Source organism: Phascolarctos cinereus, unplaced genomic scaffold (assembly GCF_003287225.1).
Source record: "Phascolarctos cinereus isolate Bilbo 61053 unplaced genomic scaffold, phaCin_HiC Scaffold_9;HRSCAF=440, whole genome shotgun sequence".
NCBI classification, from domain to species: domain Eukaryota; kingdom Metazoa; phylum Chordata; class Mammalia; order Diprotodontia; family Phascolarctidae; genus Phascolarctos; species Phascolarctos cinereus.
This window is the reverse complement of record NW_027556402.1, coordinates 29,837,093-29,862,847: the sequence shown is the minus strand read 5'-3', so window position 1 is coordinate 29,862,847 and position 25,755 is coordinate 29,837,093. Positions and strand designations below refer to the sequence as shown.

Genomic DNA, 25,755 nt, shown 5'->3' with positions numbered 1-25,755 from the left:
GCCTTAGGTGAAGAGGAATCAGAGCTCCTGAAGATAACCAAAACCCAAAAGAATGGGAGGGTATGGACCAGGGAAGAAATTTTGAGGCAATTGGGAAAAAGAAGAGGGCAAAGATCAATAATTAGCTGCACTTCTAGGGACATAGAAAGATTACTACCATAGGGCAACATTTCTATTACCTACAGAAATTGTTATTTCTATGAATGAGACACACCAGGCAAAAGAGAATAAGATCTATAAGGCAATAAAAGAAATTATTTTGAAGAGGGAATCCAAAATAGGTACCTCAAAAGTTTTAATTCGGTATAAAGAGAATACAGATAGTACAAAGGAATACATACATATAGAGAATAAAGAAAGACTAAATATAAGGGACATAAGTCAAAGAATAAAAGATTAGACTGCACACAAAGGGAAGATGAGTGATGAAGCAAAAGAGGAAAATAAATCCTTTTCAGAAATAGGCACAGAAAACAAACATTTAAAAACTAATGAATACTAAGATTAAAGAGGAAGGTAAGAAGGGGGATTCTACATAACTAAGGAAGAAGTGGAGAAGAATTAATACCTGGGGGAAGCTAGGTGGCACAGTGGATGGAGCTCTGGCCTTGGAGTGAGGACGCCCTGAGTTCAAATCCAACCTCAGACACTTGACACTTACTAGCTGTGTGACCTTGGGCAAGTCACAACCCCAATTGCCTCACCAAAACAAAACAAAACAAAAAAAGAATTAATACCTGGGTAAAAGCAAGAAAGAAAAAGGAACTAATTAGCAAAAATCCAAAACTATGGAAAAGAGTAACAAATGAGAGGGGAGGACTTGAGGGTAAGGGAAAGAAAGAAGGTAGGAATAAGGTTGCCTTAAAATAGGGTAAGCTAAGATATAATGAATAAAATACTTGGAGGCATAATGTTGTATTTACAGAGGGGCAAAACATCATAATTTGGAAACAAAACATAAGTAATATGTAGAAATAGAGGATAATATGAACCTAACCCTCATAGCTTTAAATGTAAATGGATTAAATAATCCAATAAAATGAAAAAAGTGATAGATTGGAGAAGAAAACCCCATATTTTGTTGCTTACAAGAAACATTTTAAAAGCAAAAATATACACAGAAGAGAAATAAGGGAGTGGCAAAAAATTTTACTATGCATCAAGTGAATCCCAAAAAATAAGAGTTGCAGTCATGCTATCAGACAAAGCAAAAACAAAATTCAAAATATAAAAAAGAATAAACAAGGAAACTACATTATGGTGAAACAAACCATAGACAACAAACCAATATCAGTATTACTTATATGCTCCAAATACTTTAGCATCCAAATTCATAAAGGAATTAACTGAGCTACAAAAACACATAGTAACAATAGTAATAGGAGTTTACAATGTCCCTCTCACAGTTTTGGATAAGTCAAACAGAAATGTGAACAAAAGGGAAAATATGAAACTGAACTAATAGCTGGAGAAACTAGAGCCTTTTAAAAGATTTGTTATCTTCTAAATAGGGTTGTTAAAGTATATGTGTCTTTCTCAGCACCACATGAAACTGTTAACAGAATTTGAGCATGTATTATGGCACAGGAATATTGCAAACATATTAAAAGCCAGAAATAGATTTTTGGACCATAATGCAATAAAAATACTACTCAGTTCAAAAATCACAAATAAAAGATACCTAAATGTAGGTTTAATAATGAAATCCTAAAAAAAAAATTAGTGTAAGTTTTCCATTAGTTTCTAATGGAAACATTATTTATGTAAAAGAAAATGATGATGAAAACACCAAAATTTCGGAGATGCGGATAAAGCAGTACTTAGGGGGAAAATCGTACGCCTGCAAAAACACAGTAACAAAGTAGAAAAAGAGAGGATGAGTGAACTGAATAGCCATTCAAAAATTAGAAAGCCAACAAATAAACAAACTTAAAACAAGCACAAAAGAGGAGATAAGAAACTCTGAAGAGAAATAAAATGGAACACCTTCCCCCCTGAAAAAAAAAACTATGAAAATGATAAAACTAAAAGCTGTTTCTTTTAAAAGACTAATAACACTGACGTACCTGTAGCCAATTTGATTTTTAATAGGCAGAAAATTAAATCAGCAAAATAGTAAACAAGCAAATTGAAATCATAGCAAAGCCAGAATTATTACAGCTATATTTGTCTCACAAAAGGATTCTGCTAGGCTGTTTTCCTTCTCAATCTTTGAAATTATTTTTGTAGTATATGTATTGATATCTTTAAAAGTTTGATATGATTCTACTGTGAATCAGTTGCTTTATAGTTAGTTCTATTTCCTTTTTTGAGACTGATCTCCTTAAGATCTCTATTTCGTCTTCTGTTAGTTTGAATATTTCATATTTTAAAAGACATTCTACTTTTTTTGTTCTATATTTTATTACATATAAGTATGTATAAACAATTCTGATCATTTAATACCTAAACCAGGAAAGGAGAAAACACAAAAGGAGATCAATATCATTAATAGAACACTATATACCAGTATCATTAATGAATGTTAATTCAAAATAATTTTTTAAAATCCTATCAAACTGTAATTATTTACCCAATAAACCATTCATTATGACCAAGTAATCTGGTATGCTGGGGTGGTTCAACACTAGGAAAACAATCAACGTAATTAATCATATTAAAAACAAAAACATTCCAAATCACATGATTATCTCAGTAGATGTGGAAAAAAACCTTTGACAAAGCACAAAATAGTCCTTTATGCTAAAAACCATGTAAAATTTTGGGAAAGATGGACATTTTTAATGGAATCAAAAGTATCTAAAGGCAAAAGTAAACATCATATGTAATATAGATTCACCAGAACTTTTCTGGTAAATACTGGAGTAAAGCAAGGATGCACGTTCTCCCCTCTATTACTTGATGCAGTTCTGTAATACTAGCAATAGCAATCAGGAAAGAAAAATAAATTAAAGGCATAGAATCAGGTACCAAAGCCTTTTAAGAGTAAAGGTAATGAAAGAGAAACTTTGAAAAGCTCTGTCTGGTTGTAGAAACTATTTTCCCACTCAGATACCAAGTGACTTCATGTGTCTTGTAGTTGGACTTTTGCTTAACATTCTTTCTCTTTTCTTGTACTTATTTTTATTCTGAGCCTTAAAATCACCAAATCAATTGGGCATGTTTGCCTTTTTTTTTTGCCATTGTTCAAAAATTGTTTGTATTGACCTGAAATATGGTTCTCTGCAATTTCCATCCATTTGCCTCATTTCTACCATCTGAGACAAAGAAAATTAAGTAGTGCCTATAATTCACATAACAATTTTTCAAATACTAAATAGCAATAATGACTTCTACATTTTTTTTTCTCTTCCCCAGGATGTTCACAAGAACATCATCATTGCTGTCACTATCATCACCATAACTGGCATATAGAGTACTTTAAATTTAGCAAAGCCTTTTCATAAATTATCACATTTGAGCCCTTACAACAAACCACTGTATAGCTATTATTACCTTTTTTTATTTTTTTAAATTAAAAAAAATTTAGTTTTCAACATTCACTTCCATAAGATTTTGAGTTTTAAATTTTCTCCCCTTCTTCTTCTCCCTCCCCAAGATGGCATGTAATCTGATATAGGCTTTACTTATACATTCATATTTTGCATATTTTCACATTAGTCATGATGTATAGAAGAATTAGAACTAATGGGAAGAACCATGAGAAAGAAGAAATAAAACAACAAATGAAAAGGAGAGCAAATAGCATGCTTCCATCTGCATTCAGACTCCATGGTTCTTTTTCTGGATGTGGATAGCATTTTCCATCATGGGTCTTTTGGAGTTGTCTTAGATCCTTGCATTGCTGAGAAGAGCTAAGTCTGTCAAAGTCAGTCATCCCATAATGTGGCTATTACTACATACAGTGTTCTCCTAGTTCTGCTCATTTCACTCAGCATCAGTCCATACAAGTCTTTCCAGGTTTTTCTGAAGTCTGCCTGCTCATCATTTCTTACAACACAATAGTTTTCCATTACATTCATATACCACAACTTGTTCAGCTATTCCCCAATTGATGGGCATCCCTTCAATTTCCAATTCTTGGCCACTACACGAAGAGCTGCTATAAATATTTTTGTACATGCTGGTCCTTATCCCGTTTTGTGATATATTTGGGATATAGACTTAGAAGTGATATTGCTGTATTACCAAACACATGTGTTTGATTTGGGTTGATCAGGGTTATATGATAGTTCCATGACCACACAATGTTCTTCCTAAAATGTGGCACCCTAAACTGAATACAGTACTTCAGATATAGTTTGGCCAATGGTGGTGAGGTTACTATCAGTCCATTTAGACAGAGAATTGTTCCTCAGAATTCAAAGTTTTTTTCAATTTTATTTTATTTTCAGTTCAAATTCTCTCCCTTATACTTCTCTCACCCTATTTGTTTTGAAAAACAAAACCCATTACAAACCCAAGCAAATCAAATTCCCAAACATTAGCCATATCACTGTGTGTGTGTGTGTGTGTGTGTGTGTGTGTGTGTGTGTGTATACACTTGTATGCCTCAACTTGCGCTCTGATTCAATGACCTATCCATGTGAAGGTAGCCTTGTGTCATCATGAGTACTCTGAAATTGTGGTTGGATCATTGCATTGATCAAAGACCTTAAGTCTTTTTAAGTTGTTTTTCTTTACAATATTGTTGTTATTATATGAATTGTTCTCCTGGTACATCTCACTTCTGCACCATTTTTTTTGCATCATTTCATATAATTTCCCAAGTTTCTCTGAAACCATTCCCTTCATCATTTCTTATAGCCCAACACTATTCCATCACATTAATATGTGATAACTTATCATCCATTCCCTAATTTATGGGCACCCCCTTGGTTTCCAGTTCTTTGCTATGACAAAAATATCTGTTATAAATATTTTATACTTATAGGTCTTTTCATTGCTGTCTTTTCAGCATTTTTTCTTATGGCTATTGATAGCTTGTGTTTCTTCCTCTGAAAATTGCCTATTCATATTCTTTGACCATTTATCAATTGAGGAGTAGCTCTTACTCTTGTAAATTTGAATCAGTTCATTATATATCTTAGAAATATATTTTAAAACTTTTATCAGGAAAACTTGCAAGGGAGTAAAGTGTAAGAAGACTGGAGAGGTGGGAGGGAGCTAGGTTATAAAGGGCTTTGAATGTCAGAGGATTCTGTATTTGATCCTGGAGGCAATAGGGAGCCACTGGAGTTTATTGAGTAGGGAGATAACACAGTTGGACCCACACTTTGGTGGCTAAGTGGAGAATAGATTAGAGTGTGGAGAGATTTAAGCCAGACAGACCTAACAGCAGGCAATTGCAATATTACAAGTATCAGGAGGTGAGGGTCTGTACCAGAGCGTCAGCAGTATCTGATGAGAGAAGGAGGTATATTCTGGAGATGTTGTAAAGGTGAAATCAAACCAAAGATTGTAAATGGGAGCGGGGACATTTAGAGTGAAGAGGTGAGGTTGACACCTAGGTCGCCAGTCTTGGGGCCTGGGAGAATGAGGCTGTCCTCAATAGTCACAGGGACACATTACATATCACAGGGAAGTTATGAGGGAAAAGAGAGTTTGGGGAAATGATAATGAGTTCAGTTTGGGACCTAGTGAGTTTAGGATATCTACTAGATTTACGTTGGAGATGTGAGATTAAAGGTCAGCAGAGAAGTTATAGCAGGACAGGTAGGTTTGAAACTCATCAACTGCCTATTAGACATCACAAACTACAAGTCCATTAGAAGTCTTAAACTCAATATGTCCAAAACTAAATTCATTATCTTTTCTCCTAAATACTCCCCACCTTCTAAACTTTCCTATTGCTTTAAGAGCACCACCCTCCTCCCAGTTCCCCAGGTTCACAAGCCAGGTGACACCCTCGACTCCTCACTGTCTCTGTCCCTCCACCCTTATACAATCTATTGGCAAGACCTTTCTATTTCAGCTTTCTAACATCCTTAAATATGCCCCTTTCTCTCCTCTGATACTGCCATTACCCTGGTACAGTCCCTCATCACCTCATGACTGGACTATTGCAATAGCCTACTTGTGGGTCAGCCTGCCTCAAGTCTCTCCACCCCAGTCCCTCCCCCATTCAGCCATCAAAGTGATTTTTCTAATGTTCAGGTCTGCCTATGTCATCTCCCACCATTCAGTAAACTCCAATGGCTCCCTCTTGCCTCCAGGATCAAACACAAAATCTTTCATTTAGCATTCAAATCCCATCATAACCTGCCCTCTCCTACCTTTCAAGTCTCCTTATGCTTTACTCTCCACCATGTACTCTTCAATCCTGTGACAATAGCCTCATGACTTTTCCTCAAACAAGATCTTCCATCTCTTGGCCCTGAGCATTTTTACTCATTGTCCCTATACTTGGAATACTCTCCTTTCTCCTCTCTGCCTCCTGGATTCCCTGGCTTCCTTCTACTTTGAGCTAAAATCCCACCTATAATAGAAATCCTTTTACAATCTCTCTTAATTCTAGTGTTCTTTCTCTGTTGAGTGTTTCCTATTTATCCTGTGTGTGTGTATACACACACACACACACACACACACACACACACATATCCTGTATATAGCTATAATTGTTTGCATATTGTCTCCCCCATTGTATTTTGAGCTCCCTTTTTGCCTTTTTTTTTTTAGTCCCAGTGCTTAGTGTAGTGCCTGACACAGTTGGCACTTAATAAATGCTTATTGACTGACTGAGCATCAGAGACACCATATGCTAAATGCCCAGATTAGAATTGTTACAAGAATAGCTGGGGTTGAGAAGTAGGTCCAGTGTTCATGTGGACATTTGAGTGGTAACACAATGGCATACTGGGCACAGAACCACATAGATTCCCCTAAGGGTAAGGGAGCTATTCCTAACACAAGTGTCCCTCTACCTGTCCCCAATTGTCAAAACGGCACTCTTCCATCTCAGGATAAGAGATTTTCCCCCCTACTGATGAACAGCTGCAACACCATGTATGCATCTAACTGTCCTTATCAGGTGTCCAACCTCTCAGAAACCATGTCTGTGACAAATCAATGGTGCCCTGGAAAGGGAAGGGCATCTTTGTCCAGTAGCTTTTTATAACCAGTCTCTGAAAGACTTACCTGATAAGAATAGCTTGTTTGGGGTCATATTTCTGGCTGACCCTCTTTGGCCCTTTCTTATTCCTTCTTCAGCACAGCATTGCCTTAGCCTCAAGGTTCTTCCCGCATCAGAAGGTTCTACACACCCTGGAGAAGCCACTTAATTGCCCCTCAATTGGCAAATTTCTTTTCCTTTGAGATTGTTCTAGAAACTCCTCCCAAGAAAGTGCTTGAGTGACCAAGGGATGTTATTGTTGGGAGTTATCTTCCTTTCTATTAGCATGAAGGAGGTATTATATAGCAATGATGATTGTGAATTTACCTGGGAGGGAGATCCTTTAATTGACTTGGTGGTCATTCTGAGTCACTAGAGGAGGGTGAAGGAAAGTCCTTATTTAGACACTATGGGAAAAAATAGAGACCTCTAAGGGGGCAAGGGTTTTGTGTCCTAGTTTTTTCCTTGTGAACCATTTTCCAACATCTTTTTCACTATTCTCTCTTAGGACTGTTTTTCAGTGAGGTTCCCAAGTGTTACAATAAATATTGATTTAATTCAGAGTCTTATTGAGTTCTTTGCAGAATTTCCCTGCCTTCTCATCTTCCGCAATAGATTTTAGCCCATAAACTATAATTATTTTCATGGTGGTGTTTTTGCTTATAATCTTCATGAGCATTACAATAATAGATGGCCAAGTGACCCATGAAATTGTTTCTTGTTGCCTTTAATATGATAAAACCAATTCTGCCAACTCTTTGACCTCAAAGGAAAACTTATGATCTATCTTTCCAGTTAGCTTGAAACTTCTTATATTTTCTAGTCTCATTTATAACAATAATGTTAATACTTATGTGATTTAGTTCTTCTATATCCAAAGACAATAAAAAGCATAGATTAATGGCCATCTGATATTATAAACTTATGTTTAACATGCACAAAAAGACAGTTATGAAGATGCTTGCATTTTGTTCACAAAGATCCATTACAGAGAAGAAAGAACTCAGAAACACCCTTCAAATTAAATACACATATGCATTCATCTATGGTTAATTATAGGATTGTAGATTTAAAACTTAGATTTTAGAAATCCTTTAATCGAAAGATGTCAAACACACACAAACTGAAGTGTTGCTGGAGCCAGATTAAACTGTAATGGGAAAATATTAACCAAATCAAATAAAAATAACATACAACATAGGTACTGTTAATTTGTGGTTTTCTAAGTCAATATGTGGCCCTCACAGATTCATTTCTATTTGAGTTTGACATCACTGCTTTACCAAACAGAGGCACAAGAAGATAAAATTGTTTTCTAAGTTCATGTGGGTAGTAAATAGAAGAGTCAGGAATCAATACTAGGTCCTCTGACTCCAAATTCAACTATTTTTTCTATTGTACTATATCATCTATATATAGGCATGAAGGAGAATGGTGAAAAATATTTTAGAAAATATAACATAGGCTCAAGATACCAAAGAAGCCAAAGACTTGTAGATTCCAAAGAGCCTTCGTACTTATATATCATGGGTGTTTTCTTTAGTGATTTTTTTCCCTTATCTAATCTTGAACTGGGCCTTCATTTTTTTTTTTGCTGTCATTTCTTCATAATGCTAATTAACCTCTATCAATCAGTCACCATGCTCATCTCTCCCCAAACACAACCTTGAACTCTCCCTCTGGATTTCCTGGCTCTGATAGGTGAGTTTATGGCTTATTTTTTCCAGAAGCAGGCCTCCAAGCCACTTTCTGGCCATATCCATATGGTGCTTACCAGCAAAATCCTTTACAGCTCCTCTTTATGTATTGTGTTTCTCCATTTGAATGGGCACTGTCTTGCTTATATTTATATCCCCAGAATTTAGTCCAGTACCTGGCATGTAGAAAGTGCTTAATAAATGCTCTATGTGTTCATCTATTTATCTATCTTTGTCTGTGTATGTATTGTATAAAGATATCCAGATGTTGAATTTTGTAACCATTGTATAACATCACAAGAAATGAAATTGTTTGTAGAAGTTACTTCGAAATGTAGGTGGGGGGTAGGGGAGAAGCATTCTGGGAAGATGGTGGAGTAGGTCAGAAATTTCCAGGCTCTCCAAATTTCTTCCACAAACAGACAGAAAACTGCCACAAAATGAATGTAGAGCAGCAAAAATAAAGGGGTAAAGTAATTGTCCTCCTAAGACAACCTGAGCTGACCTCAGAAAACAAGACGTCCAAGGGCTGAGGTTTGGCCTGACATTTTCTAAGTCAATAAGTGCCCCTCAGGGATTCTGAGTGAAGTGATGACTGTTGTAATTATCTAGGCAAGAGGTGATGAAGAATCACTTTAAGTTAGTAGCTTTGTGAATAGAGAAGAGTCAGATAAAAGGGATATTGTGGCAATAGAAAAAGTAAGGTTTGGGAACTGGTAGTGGGGTGAGGAAAAGTAAGAAGCCATAGATAATGATGAGATTAGAGACCCAGAACATTAGAAGGATAGTGGTACTTTCAACAGAAATAGGAAAGTCTGAAAGAGGGGAATATTTAGGGAGAAAGATAAGTTCAGTTTTACATATTCGGTTTAAGGTATCTCCATGATAAACCAATTTAATTGTCCAATTGGTGTTGAAGGAATGAAGCTCAGTCAGGATAGATACATCTGGGAGTCATCTATACAAAAATGATCATTGTATCTGATGAAGTCACCTAGAGAGAGATTATAGAGAGAAGAGAGCCTAGGAAAGAACCACAGGGAACATCCACAGTTAGAGGGAATATGATTGAGGATTCAGCCTGCTGAAGAAAATGTGAGGGGATGGGATCAATTGCATTAATAAATAAGAGGAATTTGGACTTGTCTAGGAGAAGGGCCACTTCTTTAAAAAAAAAAACTAGAGGAAAGGAGGAGAGAGTGAGAGATGATATTAAGGAGTTTTGAGATAAAGAGAATGAAAGAAGAGGGAACTCCTAGTAATTAGCATCAGTTTTCTCCACAAATAAGATACCTATTGCTTAGCTGAGAAAGAGGAGGCGAGGGGAGCTAGTAGAGGCAAATACTGCATTTTGCCATTCCTTTTCTCAACTACTTAGAAGTTACAGATCTTAGGTTCCTTTTCATTATCTTCTCCCTTCACCCCACTTTTAATATTGATGTTATATACTTATAATAGTGAGTGATTCAATGGAAATTTTGGTTTGAATTGAAGTGAAAATAAATGAAGGCAATAATATTCATGTATCTCCAAACTCACCACGAGACAGCAAAAACACCTTCCTATAATCTTCGTATTTGTATTTTTTTCATTCTGTAGTCATTCGTATGTCTCCTCAAGCTTCTTTGAATTCTTCACATTCAGTGTTTCATATGACACTGTAATAGTTCATTATTTACATGTATATACATATATATGTGTATATATATATATATATGTATGTATGTATGTATGTATATATTGGTGAGGCAGGTGGGGTTAAGTGACTTGCCCAGAGTCACACAGCTAGTGAGTGTTATATGTCTGAGGCCAGATTTGAACTCGGGTCCTCCTGACTCCAGGACCAGTGATCTATCTACTACCCCTCATTATATTCTTGTAGCACAGTTTGTTTAATTTCCCAATCAATGGTCTGAGTTAATAAAAACGAGCCCACTTAACCTACACTGTTTGCTACCTGGCTCCAGACACCAAATCGTGACTTACTTTCCCATCCCATCCAGCCATCCATGAAGGCTATCTTGCCATTTGCTTGCCTCTGTGCACCTAGGTACTCATTCTCTCTTTCTCTCTTAATTGCTACTTCTAGCTCTGGGCTCAGTAATTAAATCAATAGTTCCATCATTTCTCGTATACTCAGCATCTCTGTGACTTCATAGACCAAAACTCCCTTCCTTGGCTACTACTCCCTTATATGCATTGTCTCCCCCCACTTGAATATCTTATTCCCCTTGAAGATAAGCACCAATTCCCTTTATATTAGCACAGAACACATCACATACTTATTTACCAAGTGCTTTTTGATTTGTTCATTCTTTCATTGCTTTCAGTTGTTTGCTATCAAAAAAAGTGGTGCTATGGATATTTTGTTGAGTATGGGAACTTTCTTTGATGCCTTTGGGATATACATCTAGTAGTGAAATTTCTAGATCAGACACTATGAACATTTTAATTACTTTTTTAAAACAATTTCAAATTGCTTTTCAGAGTGTTTGGATCTATTCACAACTCTATCAATAGTGCAATAGTGTGGCGAAGTAGCAGGTATAAATAAACAAGTTCCCTCCATTGAAAAAAGAAAAACCCTCCTCCAAATACATCTAGAAAATGCACCAGAGTGCATTCTGATGAAAAAACTTAAAGCCAGTATAGGGACATAGACAAAAACATCTGTGGAATGGAATTTGGCCAGGACCATGCTGCTTAGAGCTGTCAAGCTTAGAGAGAGGGTGTACACCAGGGCAAGAGGAGATCTTAGATATACATGGGCTTATAGGGTGTGGAAACAGGTGCCAAGATGCAGGTGTGTTGGCCAGTACTCAGTTCTAGGTCACAGAGCTAGGGTGAGGATGATACCTGTGTCTAGAGGCAGTCCAGCTTCTAGCTAAGTATAAAGCCTACAGACCAGTAACCAGGGTAGGAATATCAAATCAAAGGGAAGGTTGAAATTATATCACTGTGAACTAGCAGACCTTCCTAGTTGTCTATTAGGGAGTGAACCTAGCAGCAGACTACAATTGTTCTGATTGAACCCCAGATCAGGAACTTGCATGGCTCAAAATGGGGGATGGAGAGGGAGCAATCAGACTTTGCCCTGCATCAGAACATTTTGAGAACATTGAAAACTTGCAGCCCCTAGACTGTCCCTTAGATCCAGGAATAACATTACATTCTATCGAGGGGCCCAAGAAAGCTGTAATAGGACCAGCCCAGACCCAGCTCTAATATTAAGTCTGAAGTCAGAAAATGGGCTGGAAGAATGAACAAACAAAAAAAGAACTCCACCATAGAAAGGTATTGTGGGGACAAGGACACTCAGAGGAAGATGACTTCAAAACACCTGCAAGTAAAGCCTTAGAGAAAAACACAACTTGGGCACGAACTCAACTAGAATTCATGGAAGAGATGAAGCAAGAGTTAAAGAGTTTCAAAATATCTTTGTAAATGAAATGAAAGTGATTGAGGGAAGTGGAAAACAAAATAAAGCAATGGAAGAAAGGATTGGACAGGGAAATGACAGCTTAGCATAAGAAGTTCAAAAACTTGCACAAGTGACAAACTTCCTAAAAATGAAAAAGAGTCCATGAGACAACAAGTAATATTAAACAAAGACAAAAGATTTTTTAAAATAGAAGAGATCATAAAGTATCTCATAATAAGAACAACTGTCCTAGAAAACAAATCAAGGAGAAAAAATTAAGAATCTTTAGATTATCTGAAAAAAAAAAAAGAACCTTGACATGATATTTCCAGAAATCTTAAAAGGTAAACTGCATAGACTTAGAATTAGAAGGCAAAGTGGAAATAAGAACAATCCATCAGCCACACCCTGAAATAAACTCCAAAATGAAAATTTCCAGATTATAGCCAGAATCCAGAGCTTCTAGGTCAAAGAAAAAAAAATACTGCAAGCATCCAGAAAGAAAGAATTCAAGTACCAAAGAGTCACGGTCAAGATTACACACAAGATTAAGTGGCACAGTGGATAGCGCATGGACTGGAATTAGGAAGTCCTGGGTTCAAATCTGGCATTAGATACCTCCTGGCTGAGTGACACTGAGCAAGCTCCATAACTTATGTCTGTCTTAGTTTCCTGAACTGTAAAATGGGAATAATAATAGCATCTACTTCCCAAGGTTATTGTCAGGATCAAATGAGATAATATTTGTGAAGTGCTTAGCACAGTTCCTGACACATAAGGGGTACTTAACAAGTGGTTGTTATTTTGTTTTGTTTTGTTTTTTTCCTTAACAGTCACCTTTATAAAGGATCAGAGATCTTAGAGTATGATATTCCAGAAGGCAAACATATAGGCTTACAATCAAGAATAACTTACCCAGAAAAAATTAATGTAATGATGAAGTGGGGAGGGGGAGATGGAGGGGAATGGATCTTTAATGAAAAAGAGGACTTCAAAATACTCCTAATGAAAATACCAGAGCTACATCAAAGCTTTGAAGTTCAAACACAGGAATTAAGGGAAATATAAAAAGGTAAACACAAATGAATGAGGAACTAAACAAGGATAAACTACTTACATTCAAATATGGGGACATAATATGTATGCCCCCTCTGACTCCTATCATTATTAGGGATCACAGAGGGAGTCTAATTAGACATAAGTCTTGGAAGTGGTTCTATTATTTCCTGATGATCTTAAAAGAACATTGGGGGAAAAAGAGGGTAAGAGGAGTATACAAGTAAGGGAAAGGAAAATTATCTCACATAATCTGGGTGTGCAAGGAGACAGCTATATAATCAAGGAAGGGGCAATAGCTGATACTTGAACCTTACATTTGAGCTACTCAAAGGAACAAAGAATACACACATACACACACATACACACACACACACACACACACACACACACACATACACACACACACATTTCCCACTAAGCTGCTCTTATAGACTTCATCATGATCTCCAGAAACTTATCATCCGAATTCTGAAACACACCCTCTTAGTGCCCGCTGCCCTGCAGACCCCTTTTTCCCTCTGATTGGAGAGGGTGGAGGGTGGACAGAGGAGAGCTCCTCCCAGGTCTTCCATTTTAGGAAGGCATCCATGGCAGCCATCTCATTATTTCCCACCAGGCTACAGGACTTGATTATACCTCCACTGGGTACCTTCCTCTCCCCCATTATAGCTCCTTTTATGTTCCGACTTCCCCCATTAGATTGTGAGTTCCTTGAGAGTAGTGAATATCTTTTGCCTTTCTTTATAACACTAATGCTTAGCACAGTATCTGATACACAGTAGGTGCTTAATAAATATTTATTGACTGAATGACACACAATAGAATACAGAATACATTTCATTCAACAAGAAAATAGGAAGGAAAGGGGAAAGGGAGGATTTAGAGGGGAAGTAACCAAGGATCTACAAAAATATTTACTGCTATTTTTGAGGTGGCAAAGAATGTAAATCTAATGGGATACCCATCAATTAGAAAATGACTGATCATGTTATATAGATGTGATAGAATATTATTATGCTGTAAGAAATTATGAAGGGCGTATTTTAAAGAAACCTGTGTTATGGAAAAAAATATCTCCTTTCTGAGTTCATGTGGTAGGTAACTGCCACTGAAATTAATTTACAACAATGCAGACATTATAGAGGTAAGAAAAACCAAAATTTTATTGAATCTGAACCATCGTTAGGATTCTAACAAAGCCACTTATAGACAAAATTACATCAGAGAGAAAGAACTTATTCTTTTACATATTGCAGTCTTGTACATTCTGTGTAGGCCGTAAAAGTTAAGGAAAAGACAGATTCATAATTCCATGTTTCCCTCAATGTCACAGAAGCTGAACAAACTTTGTTAAACAGACTTTCTAGGTAAACTAAATCAGGTTATAGATTAAACTACATTTAGACGCTTCAAAAATAAGCTAATTGAGGGGGAATATTTACGTGTCACCAAGGAATCAGGGGGTTAAGATTCTTTCTCTGGCTTCTTATCTAAGGAACGTTTTAAGGTCTTAAGTAAAGTTTCATATCCCATGGGACAGGTTTAAAGCAGGTGGGGTTTAATATTAACAATAACAGAATACAGGCTTTCAGTTTTCCAAAAATTATAGACAGAATGTCCTTGAACCCCAAATAATAAAAATTAAGAAAATAAATGAAAAATTCCCATTACACCTGGGAAGACTTGTTTGTAATAATGCAGAGTGAAGTAAACAGAACCAGGAGAAGAATTTATGAAATAACAACATGGTAGCAACAAATAGCTTTGAAAGACTTAGGAACTGGGGGGGAGGAGGGACAAGGAAGAGGGAAGGTTGGCGTGGAGCCAAGATGGTGAATTAGAGGCTGCAACTCACCTGAACTCTCCCAGTGTTCCCTCCAAACAACTTTAAAATAATGCCTCAAATAAAATTTTGGAGTGGCAGAGTCAACAAAAGGTCAGATTGAGACATTTTCCCAGCCTAAGAAAATTTGGGAAATAGGCAGGAGACATCTTTGATTCCACTGGGGTGGATGCTTGCCTTGAGTGCATGGAGAAGCACCCACAGCAGCCACAGCAGATTTGGGACCTCTCAGCCCAGCGTCAGGAAGGGGGTCAGATGTCTGAACAGAAAAAGATTACAGGGGTCCCTTTGCTGGCACTGGGTATGGCTGGCGCTGGTGCTGTACAATTGGTACCGATTGGCTACTCTATTGCCTCACACAATAGAGACAATATTGTTCTGCATCACAGTTCCAGAGCAAAGAAGAGTGCTGGGGGTTGGTCACAAAGGAGCAAGGGTCTTGGTATCATTTCCAAGACAAACAGGAATCCTAGCAATTGTGGCTTCAGGGAAGCAGCAGCCTTTTCTGAGTAAAGACTAGAGCACAGACCAGGGGAGCAATGACCACACTCCTCCCATAATCACACCACCTTAGAAGCATCAAAAACTTGCAGATCCCCAGAACTAGCTCTGAAAATAGCAGCACAAAAAAGCCCTGAAGCTGGAGAAAGTGACTTTCCACCCTGAGGTAAGCAGAGAACAATTTTAACATTAAATTTAAAATCAAGAAATGGGCTAGAAAAATGAGCAAAAAAAAAATTGATCAGAAAAAGCTACTACAGTGGCATGGAAGGTCAAGACATAAAGGCAGAAGAATACAACAATGTGAAAACTGCTACAAAAAAAGCCTCAAAGAAAAGTTTTAATTGGAGCCAACAAGAATTCCTGGGAGAATTAAAGAAAGAGATGAGTGGTAGAGGGAAAATTGGGAAAAGAAATGAGTGATGAAAGAAAATTGTGAAAAAAGAACAGCTTGGTAAAAGAAGCACAAAAAATACTGAAGAAAATTAACACCTTAAAAAATAGAATTGGAATAATGGTTAAAAGATGCACAAAAATTTAATGAAGAAAATAGTTCCTTAAAAATTAGAATAGACAAGTTGAAGCTAATGGCTCCATAGAGATCAAGGAACAATAAAACAAAGTCAAAAGAATGAAAAATTAGAAGAAAATTTGAAATATCTCATTGGAAAAACAACTTACCTAAAAAATAGATCAAGAAGAAGTAATTTAGGAAGTATTGGAAAACCTGAAAGCCACAATCAAAAAAAAAGAGCCTAGATATAATATCTCAACAAATTATTAAAGAAAACTGCCTTGGTATCCTAGAATCAGAGGGTAAAATGGAAATTGAAAGAATCCATTGCCTACTAAAAGAGATCCCAAAATGAAAACTCACAGGAATAGTATAGCCAAATTCCAGAGCTCCCAAGTCAAAGAAAAATTACTTCAAGTAGCCAGAAAGAAACAATACAAATATTGTGGAATCACAGTCAGAATCACACAAGATTTAGCAGCTTCCACATTAAAGGAGCAGAAGGCTTGTAAAATGATATTCCAGAAGACAAAGGAGCTAGGATTACAACCAAGAATCACCTACCCAGCAAAATTGAGTATACTCCTTCATGAGAAAAAAAATATTTAGTGAAATAGAGGACTTTAAGCATTCTTGATGAAAAGACCAGAGCTGAATAGAAAATTTAACTTTCAAACACAAGGTTCCAGCGCAGCATAATAAAGTAAACATGAAAGATAAATCATGAGCAATTCTATATGGTTAAACTGTTGGCATTCTTATATGGGAAGATGATTCATGTAACTCCTAAGAACTATATCATTATTAGGGCAATTAAAAGGAGTTTACATAGAAAGAGAGCATGGGTATGAGTCAGTGATGTTGGAATGATCTCAAAAAAAAGGGGTGAGCAAGAGAGAAGGGGGAAGGGAGAGGTAGGATGAGGAAAATTTTCTCATAAAAAACATAAAAGGAAGAGCTTTTACAGTGGAAGGGAAAGTGGGGAAGGGGAGTTCACAGGCAATGCTTGAACCTCACCCTCATTGAATTGGTTCAGATATATATATTCACTCAGTTGTAGATAGAAATCTAATTTATTATTAAATGATTTGAAAAAAAAGAAAAAGAAAAAAATGATTTGGAAAAATCTTTAATGGAGTTGTTTGTAATTTGCTCTTCTTTTGAGAAGTGGTTGTTAATATACTTTCAGTGGGTTTCCACTGGGGAATGACTCTTGGTCTTAAGAACATGTGTTAATTGCCTGTCTTGGGCATCAAACCCTTTTTAGATAAATTTGGTATATATTGATAAATTCCCCCCCCAATCAATCACTTTTCTTCTTATCCTTGTTCTATTGATTTTGTTCATGGATATTTGATCTTCTTTATCATTTTCTCAAAATAAATTAGGCAGTGAAGTGTGGCAAAGAAAGAACCAGACATATTGTACCCATGCAAAGATAGACAGTAAAAGTAGAATAATTAAACATTAGTGGATGCAAACATAAAGTTTTTGTAATGGAAAAAAAGGATTGCTGGTAGATTTTTATTCTCTAAAGTTGTCCAGGGTGACTTTCATATTATTTCATTCACTGAGGATTCCATTTCCTATAAAAACTAGCTAATCCTAGCAAGGTAGTTATTTCTTCCCTCTTCTTCCTACAAAAGGCCTGATAAAAGCCAATTAGCAGTATGATGTAGTAGAGGACTGGGGTTTGATCTAAGTTCTGGTACCAAATAAACTCTGTGACTTTGAGCAAGTTATTTAGCTTCCTAAGGTTTAGATCTCCAGCATCCCTTAAGTGTCTCAAATTCTGTAATTCTTTTTTTTTTTTTTGGCAAATGGGGTTAAGTGACTTGCCCAGGGTCACCAGTTAGTGTCAAGTGTTTGGTCTGAGTCCAGATTTGAACTCAAGTCCTCCTGACTTCAGGGCTGGTGCTCTATCTACTGTACCATCTAGCTGCCCCTCAAATTATGTAATTCTATTAATGAATGAAACATTTAATAAATATGTATGTGTGCAAAGTGCTGAGCTAAGCATTTGGAATACAAACCAAACAGCAAAACAGTCCTCATTCACATAGTCACATTCTAATGAGAGAGGAAATACAGATAAAAGCCCAGGGTCCTTAGTGCTTAGTGGCAAAGCAGATGGAAATGGATCTTCTTTAATGTGATTTTTATTAATAAGATCATATTTCTTTCTAATGTTGAAGCATTTGAATAAAAAATCTAATATTTGAAGCATAGCTGATGTTTTGGAGGTGCTACTATATCCAATGGCAACTGGTTGATAGTTGAGGTAGTAGGCATGGCAGACGCTTTCTCAGATTCTCCTCCATGATGACTTCAAAGGCAGAGCCAGTAGGGCAGGTGGTGTGGTAGGCAGTACTATTCCCTAGGCTCTTGGGCTGTTTCTACCAGGATGTGAAGGGAGGAAGTGGTTCAACCTGCTTGGCATCTGTTTTCTCTTGTCTTTCTCTTGGAATGCTTTACTGCTTCAGTTAGTCTGACTTGAGTGACCTAATTCTCATCATTCTGTTCATAATGGACATCAAAGAAATATACTATCCTTTCCTCAAAAAAAACTTAAAAATAAAAACCCTACAGGCATAAAGCACTGCCTACAAAGGTTTTGTTGTTTCTGTTGCTATTAAAGTAAAAGATATAGCTTACTCTTCCTTCAAGGGGGAAAAATAAGTCTTATCCAAGCATTATATTTTCCCTCAGGACCCCACTTCTTATACAGTAGGAGCTTAACAAATATTTGTTCTATCTATACTACTTGATGTGACATGTTAGTTTCATTACTTTCATTTTAAAATATTGACTTTTTTTTAAGCCTGACTAATATGAAAATGTGTAATATGAATATATATATGTATAGCCTATATCAGATTGCATGCTGCCTTGGGGAGAGGGGAGAGAAGGGAGGAGGAGAAAATTTGGAAAGCATTCTTATAGAAGTGAATGTTGAAAACTAAAAATAAGTAAATTGATTAAAATTTTAAAAAATTAAAAACAAAATATTGACTTTTCTCTTTGAGGTAGTCAGATACAGAGAATATAGTACTTAACTTATAATAAAGACCTAGAGTGAAATTCAGCCTCTAGCACTTACTAATTCTTTAATCATGGATAAATCATTTAACCTCACTGAAGTTGTTTCCTACACTTTCTCATTTATAAAATAGAGATAGTAATACTATAGTACCTGTCTAAGAGGGTGCTTATGAGGTCCAAATGAGATCATCGTTTTATACAGTGTAGAGCTCTGGGTTCTCCAGGAGATGTCAGTGTAGATTTATGAAAGAGTGAAATCCAGCCTTGCTTTCCCCTGGTATTTTAGACAAATTATAACTTCTGGCTAATTTCCTTGTTTAGTTTTGCTTGGTATACTCGTAAGTTCTCCTCCAGTTCTAAACTTCTATTATTCTATGACATGTTTTCATTCCATTTTGTGACCATGATTTTAGTACTATAGAAAAAAACAACTGTCAATGCTCAGGCATTGCATAACTAAGGAATTTATCAATTTCATTCCAGTACCAATGTTGAGCTGCTACTCCTTACTAAAAGTCCCTGATATCACATCTAACACGATCATGAAATTTGTTGAGTATAATTCATAGGAGACCTGCCTCCACAAAGCTTTACTTTTTAACCTTTTGCAAACTATTTTCCAACCTTACTATGCCACTGAAACTGCTCTCTCCAGGATGGCTGATGACTTTTTAACTTCTAAATCCTTCTAAGGCCTTTTCTCAGATCTTATCGTTTCTAACCTGGCTTCAGGTTTTGATACTGTTAATCGCACCCCCATCCAGGATACTGTTTCCTCCTTGGCTTCTGTAACACTCTTCCCTCCTGGTTCTTTTCCTATCTGACCTCAGTCTCCATTCTTGGAACATAAGTCTTTTCTTGTCCACTAAGGCAAGATGGTGTCCCCCAGCTTTGTTTTGGGTTATCTTGTTTTCTCTAGCTAAAGTCTCTCCCTTAGTATGCTCTCTCTCTCTCTCAAGGCAGTTTTAAGCTTTAAAAGCTCGAAGACCTTTTGGATAGATAGATAGATAGATAGATAGATAGATAGATAGATAGATAGATAGATAGATAGATAGACAGACAGACAGACAGACGATGGATGGATGGATGGACAGAGATACATACACAGACACACACACACACGTGTGTGTGTGTTCATAAAACCTGTCTCAATGAATAATAGTATGTCATACAACCCATTTCTCATTCTATACACACCTTTTCTGTGGCTTTTTACACATTTTATCACTTTACACACACTATTTCTTTATTTCTATCCTGAAAATGTCAATAATGGAATGTCTATGGATTATTCTTATTGGATGAAAAATTCCAAGATGACTTAATTGACATAAGGAGCTCTCCAGAGAGGGGATCCCTTTACCAATTTAGATCACCAATTGTTCTACAAAGTATTGTTAGAAATTTGTCTGGGGGCACTGAGAGGTTAAATGACTCACTCAAATGTAACACATCTGGTATGTGTTAGAGTTGAGAATTGAACATTCTGATTTCAAGCCAGCACTATCCACTACACCAGGCTGCCTCTCTGTAGAACTCCACACTTCAAATAATAGTTGTATTCTATCAAAATGATATAGTTTTCCCATAGTTACCTTTTTGGGTTGAATATAAAGCTACCTTTGTAAGTGTGTTGCTTTTTATGGTATTTGTTTTTTAAAATAATGACAATTATAATATTTATTCTAAGGTGTGGTCCTGAGCCACATTGTAATCTATTGAACAAAGGTGTGGTCTCATCCTTAGCATGCTATTTTCCCTGATAAATAAACCCAAAAGAGATGTAAGATTGATTGGTAGTAGAGTGGTGGTTCTTGTTGATGGCTTTTGCAGTTGTAAAGATTATTGACAGTACATCATTTATTACATCAGGTGCTTAGCACGTAAGTTTCAGCTACATAACATGCTTTCAAATAACCTTAGTTTATTTAATTTCACTGTACTTCCTTTTAATTATTTGTAAAAATAGTTTTATTCAAACATGATCTCATAGATTTAGCTTTAGAAGGAAGTTATCTTAAAAGTTATCTCATTGAAGCCCTCATTATACAGTTGCATGTCCATGGTCACACAAATAAAGACAGAGATAGATTTTGAACTCAGGTTCTCTGATTCAAAACTGATGTGTTTACTTCAGAGAGCTGATTTAAAGATTATTTGTAATGCATAGAATCCAGGAATAGAGGATTTTTTTTTGGAATTTTTAAATAGTGTTGCTATTGGTTTAGTAGCCATAAGGAAAAGAAAAGTAAAAACTGAAACCATGTTGAGTTGTGATTGCCTTTTTACCTGTATATAGAACTACCAGAAACCCTTTATGGGAGGTTAATAAATACTTTTAATATTCTTAGAGAAAAACAGGCATAGAAGGGAACCTAATCATATTGCACATTACCACAGGGAATACAATTCTCATTTTAAAAGTTTTAATAGTATTTAGTCTAATGTTTATGGAGAAAGGTCTTCTCAGATATTTATCCATTAATATGTTATAGTGGACAATTACAGGAAATGTCTTCTATATTTATACTCACTCATTTTTTACTCATTCATATGTTGCTATTTTGTGGGGCAGAATTATGGTATGATAGGACATTTGTTTTGGAATCAGAAGCACTAGACTTAACTGCTGGAATAATTGTCCATATAAACATAGAGAAGTTGCTTCATTTTGCCGGTATTCACTTCCTAATCTGTAGAATGAAGGGGTTAGATCATTAATATCCTTTCAAGTTCGAAATACTTCAAACCTGAATGTTTTATTTTGCTGTTCATTTAATCACTCTTCCCAATTAGATTATAGATTCTTAAATTTTCAAGGTTTAAATCTTCTGAACTCTTCACAGGATTTTGCGTTTCTCAATCTAAATTTTACTTAGAAGACCTAGGTATGGTTCTATCATGTTTGAATGATTACAAAAGAAAAGTGGAAGGATGGGAAAGACAAATGCAGGAAAAATTGGGGAAATTACTTCATATGTACTGTACAAGGAGGAATTTGTACAATGAAAGGGCCAGTGGAGGGAAGAGAGTAGCACTTAAACCTCACTCTTATCTGAACTGGTTAAAGGAGGGCAGAATACATAAACAAGTTCAGAAATACCTCTTGCCCAACAGGGGAAAAGGAGGGAGAGCTGGGAGGAAAGGAGGGAGGAACAAGAGGGAAGGTACATTAAGGGAAGTGGTAGTCAGGTACAAAGGCTATCTTAAGACACAAGGTAAAAAAGAGAAGACAAAATATAAGAACATAGGATGGAGTAATCATAAATAGATGTGAATGGGATGAATTCACTCATAAAACAGAACATAGAATGGATTAGAAACCAGAATACAACAATATGTTATTTATAAGAAACATACTTGAAATGAAAAGATACATGCAGAGTTAAAACAAGGAGATAGAGCAGGATCTATTAGACTTTAGCTGAAGTAGAAAAAATGCAGGGGTAGAAATCATGATCCAAGACAAAGCAAAATGCACGAATAAACCTAATTAAAGAGATTAAACAGGGAAACGATGTTTTATTAAAAAGTATGATACAATGAATTAATAGCAACTCTAAACATGTGTGCACTAAATGGCATAGCATCTAAATTCTTATTTCTTAATTCAATTTTTGCTACTATTAAAAGACCTCCTATAAATATTGTTGTATATGAGAGTCCTTTTCCCCTTTTTGGGTATAGACACCTAATTACTACCAGTTATGTATATACAAAGGTATATACAGTTTAATAGATTTTTAGGCATGATTCCCAATTGCTTTTCAGAATGGCTGGATTAGTTCAAAGTTTCCCCATCTATAAATTTGACAGTTAATTTCTTCCATTCTCCTCTGATTTGCTTGTATCACCCTTTATATCCAAACCATGTGCTCATTTTAGGTGGTATTTGTACTTCAACATGGAAATAGGGTCTATACAAACCCTACAGATCTCCAGAAATAAGACTGATTTAATTCAGACTATGAGGTCTGATAAGGTTAGGGAGGAATCTTTTGTAGCAAGGTCAAGGAAGAATCCTCAAAGCTAACAGTAGCTATATGATTCTCTATTCCACTTGATTGATCAAAAATTAACAAAAAATCAGTAATTTGGTGTTTTAAGTATTTAAATTATTTTAAGTTGTTTTTACCATCACTTTGCCTGATCCTGCCTGAATCCTGCTAATAAATTGTTGTCTAAACTGGCTTCCTTTACTTGTGGCCCTCTGTAGGCGAGGACAGGAAGGAAACAATGAAATTAAAAGAAATACAGTCTAAACTAAAAGGGGATGGAAAGGTTTAGAGTGGATATAAAGTGTAATCTCAAAGGGCAGAGTGATACTTTCCGGCTGGGGAATGGGAATTTTTTTTTTTGCAAGATTTGCAAGATTTCAAGTTAGTAGAAGAAGATTAAGAGGAGACACTTCGGCCATACAGGATTGTTTCATTTATAGTCAACACATACTAAGACCTACTGCCAAGCAATTTCAAAATACCCCTTCCCCCTCAAATTGATGAAACACCCAGTCATGTTAGGTAGAGTCTTCAGGAAATTAGTGATAGCCAAAAGTCACTGCAGAGTTGATTATTCAAAGTAAAATTCAGGTATGAAGAAAATGCTAAAAGGGGACAAGAGGAAATATTTTCATTCTTACAGAGGTCTAAGAAATCTGTCAAAGAGCATCTCCATAAGACACCAAATTTAAAATTATTGGTCATGAACAAAACCAGTTCCTGGAAGAGATGTGATCTTCTCAAATACTCTGATAAAGGACAGCAAAAGCACTGAATAAAGTCAGGGCCAGGTGAAATAGTCTCCAGTTATCAAACCATCTTACCTTTTTGGGTAAATCAAGCCTATTTTAAATTTAAGGTCCAAAGCAGGTATGAAACAACTTCTCCCAATATAATTTCCTTTAAGTATACTCAATGTGTGGGGCAGCTAGGTGGCGCAGTGGATAGAACACCTGCCCTGGATTCAGGAGGACCTGAATTCAAATGCGGCCTCAGACACATAACACTTACTAGCTGTGTGACCTCAAGCAAGTCATTTAACCCCATTTCCCAACCAAAAAAAAAAAGTATACTCAATGTGAGCAGAATCATATCTGCCTTCACTCTTTTAACCTGTCATCTGAGCAGCTACCTTAGTCTTATTGCCAACATTAAAAGTTCTGCCCCAGATGTAGCCCTGAACTTTGATCTCCATTTCTTGACTTTCAAGGTGGCCATATGCAGTTTCTCTAAGAAATCTGCCATGCCACTAGACACCATCCAGCTGACAAAGTTATAAGGAAACACAGTCTGAGGATTATTACTATGTCAACAAATAGTTGAAGTCATTCTCATCAAATAATTTGTGGGGACTGATAAACATCTGGTATTCATATGCTCAAACACAAACCAATTTAGGAGATTATGATACACTGGGATATTCTACTTCATATGACACCACTACCATCATACTGTTTTTCTAATCTATACTGTATTACACACATAATACTGTTAGTAGGTTGGATAAGGAAAATGAAGTGAAGAACCTCAGAACCTTACATCCCTCTTGTTCACTTCCAATTTTATTACTAAAGCATTCCACTTCTTCCTAAACTCTGAATCCAGTGAAATATTGGAGAATTGTCTCTTATCTGTCACAATGGTATGCAGTACAAAAATTCTGTATCTTTTTTTTGCCTAGGCAATGGGGTTAAGTGACTTGCCCAAGGTCACACAGCTAGTAAGTGTTGTGTATCTGAGACCAGATTTGAACTCGGGTCCTCCAGACTCCAGGGCTGGTGCTCTATCCACTGCACCATCTAGCTTCCCCCAAAATTGTGTGTTATTATAGATGAGTACCACTGATAAGAGGCTTCCAAAGTTTGAAGTGTTTCTTATCTATCACCATGTCCAATGGCAACTCTTTGGTGGCTGTGTCACTTGTTTCTTTGGCTTAGAATTTCAGTTCAGGGGGTGGCACTCTATTCCACTGCTTTGGAATGTACTAGACATTTCCTCCATCTTTTTCATCTCATTGATAGACCTCTTTAACTCTTCTTCTTTTCTGCTCTCCTCTTCTCACACAAAGATTCCATTAGAGTGGCCAGCAGTTATTCTCATGTTGGCTATGAAACTTGTGCCAAAGTCTACTGAAAAGGTTCCAATGTATGCTTTCCAAGTAGATATTGCTGTAGAGATGGCTGACCAGTTGGGCATGGCAAACCCTCAACCTGGTAACATATCTATACTGATTACTAAAAGCAAGAGCAGGCTCTTATTCTACCTAGAGTCTCTTTCAGTCTCCTGGAACCAACTCAGAAATTGCTATACCCTGTCCTTCAGGGAGCTCACCTAATTCCCTAAGCCCAGACTCCCATCTTCAAGGTTGGCAAACTGTGTAGAACTTATACAGTAAGTATAAACATGGGAGGAAGAATTCCTCTGTGGTGAGAAGAACATTCCTACTAAGTAGATCTAACTTGTCTGTCCCTCTCAACTCCCTCCCACAGAAAGGATTGTCACAAAAACATGTCACTTAAAAAACAGACTCCTCAGGAGCCTCTTTCTAAAACAAGCTCTCCAGAAAAGT

The 25,755-nt window shown here is 36.4% G+C and overlaps 1 pseudogene; it reads right to left on the bottom strand.

Annotated features, from left to right (window-relative positions):
• Nucleotides 1-24,294: 24,294 nt before the first annotated feature.
• LOC110209645 (stAR-related lipid transfer protein 7, mitochondrial pseudogene) lies at nt 24,295-25,196 on the bottom strand (annotated as a pseudogene).
• Nucleotides 25,197-25,755: the final 559 nt, after the last annotated feature.